This window comes from Ananas comosus, linkage group 1 (assembly GCF_001540865.1).
Source record: "Ananas comosus cultivar F153 linkage group 1, ASM154086v1, whole genome shotgun sequence".
NCBI classification, from domain to species: domain Eukaryota; kingdom Viridiplantae; phylum Streptophyta; class Magnoliopsida; order Poales; family Bromeliaceae; genus Ananas; species Ananas comosus.
This window is the reverse complement of record NC_033621.1, coordinates 3,614,906-3,617,405: the sequence shown is the minus strand read 5'-3', so window position 1 is coordinate 3,617,405 and position 2,500 is coordinate 3,614,906.

The window sequence follows — 2,500 nt, the reverse complement described above, 5'->3', positions numbered from 1 at the left end:
GAGCTTTGTTCTAATTGATTGCCTTTTTTTGTAGTTACGATAACGGAGTCTAGTTGGTAGTGAATGGCATTGTGGTGCCCCAACTTCCCCCCCATTCGTTAGCCTTCTCCTCCTCCCCTGCTGCGGCGGCGACCTTGCGGGCAGCCCACCACTCCCCCCTACGGCGGCAAGCATGCGGGTCGGTCCCCTCCCCGGCTGCGGCACACGAGCGAGTCCCCGACTGCAGCGCACGTGCGAGTCCCCATTTGGTACTATTTTCTTTTTTTTTCAATCTTTTTTATTTGCATTTCTTTTTCTATAGCAAATCTCTTTCTCAGCATAATTTTATACATATGGATATGGATCATAGTTTGAAATTATGGTTTGCTTTGCTGCATTTCATATAAGAGTTTATCTGTTAGGCTTACCCAAGGATTACCCAAGGATTAAAGTTGAGACCTCAATTGTGCCATGCTTGAACCCCACATAATCTTACATCCCTGAAATACCTTATGAATATCACTTATCATTTTACAGTTGATGCCCTCGAATAAGCACTGGTTCCATGTGCTCTAATTCATTATTTGTATTCAAATCTAGTTGTAAACTACCTAATTTATGGAATTGATTTATATTTGCCATACATTGTACATCTTTTGCCTGATAAAAATCCACTTATCTCAAATTCAGGTATCTTTTATAGAAGTAATATTATAGATTGAAATCAGTGGCTCATTTTTTAAAAAGCTGCCTATGCGTAAGAGATCTTTTATTTGCGTAATTTTGGGCTTTTAAGAAATTTACATGTTTTGAATGATGTTTAATAATGTGGCTTTTCACTTGTAATGTAATACATTGAACGACCTTGTAAAGGTTTAGGTTTCAATTTTTGCGAGAGGATGCCTGCTCAGTTTGTGAGTCAGAGAATCAGATTAGCTCACGTTCCTTTATTAATCTGCGAAGGCTAACATCATCAGATTAGCTCACGTTCCTTTATTAAATTGATACTTTATTTTTTTTTTCAGATTATCAATGGCATATTATCGGGGAAATCCTAATGAAAGCGGGATTGTTCGCTGCAAATATAATGAAGTAGCTATGTTAAGAGTTTTCCGTCAGCCACGTTCTGAAGGGATACAATTTTACGGCTGTCCAAAATATCGAAATGATAAGGAGAATTATTATAACTTTTTTCAATGGGTAGATAAGAATGAAATAAAAGATAGAGAACTGTCTGGATCAGAGAGTTTTATTTCTTCGAAGATGAAAAAAAGTATGGCCTTTGATGATGAAAGTTCGCACAAAAAATATGAAAATGATTGATCAGTTCCACATATAGACTATTTAGAAGCGAAGATAGCTGATCAAATACAAGCTTTAAGAGATTGCGACAATGAACTTTTTATTATTATTGCAGTCTGTATGATAATAAAAGGCGTATGATAAGAATGGAATGTAATGGAATGTACTTTTCTAACTATCATGTATGTTACCTTGATAAAAATTAATATAATTATGTAAGTTAAAGATGTGCTATATGGTTAATTGTTTGGTATTAATGCAATCATGTATGTTTATTGATGTTATGTTTATATATATGTCTATTGATACTTGTCATCATGTTTATTCTAATAGATGCGCTAATCATTCGAAATCACACCATTGAAATTTTATTTTCAGTTTTGTTTCCTAAACCAATTTCGATAAGATACAGGGTTTTGTTTCCTAAATCATTCGAAATCACACCATTTTCAGTTTTATTTTCAGTTTTGTATACAGCAGCATGACCCTTCAAAATAAAACAAGAAAAAGGGTTCATTTACACATGAACGAATGACCAAACAGATTGATCAAGCCAATCTGACAAACTCACTGCATTTTTTCCCTCTCTAGAGTTCCAAATTGGCATGCAGCTTCTTGACAAAACTCCACATTGACCTTCAATTTAATAACAATATATTATTCGTTCTCAAAACTTTTAGTAAGGCTTGATAAGTGTCACCAACTTTGATTCCGCCATAATAAATGACTCGTCTGTTGGAGAATCAACAGATTGTCTAGCAGAAAGCACCTTGTCTAGGGTTTGGTCTGCAACTTTGATTCCGCCAGCCTCCATATCTGCAACTATTGCAATAGCCGCATCAACTTCCCCAAGATCGAGGCACGGGATGATGACTTCATCATATAATGGGCTGAATCCATCATAAGACAAAGAAAAGGGAAAAGAAAAAGCCAATCCAAATCAAATCGAAAACAACTCAGTAGGATTCGAATCGAAAAGCCAATCCAAATCAAAAGAAAACATAATGTTAGAGTGTTGTATCAGTAATCAAAACAACTCAGTAGGATACGAATCGAAACTACTCGGAGGGAAATGATTTCTACAGACTAGTTTTGTTCAAACAAATGTTCCATCTCAGGGGGCAGGAGGTGGCCGCGGGGCTACCCGCGTCGGTTAGGGGGAAGAAGGTGGCCGCGGGGGAGAAGGTGGCCGCCGGGGCCGCCCGCGTCGGGTATGGGG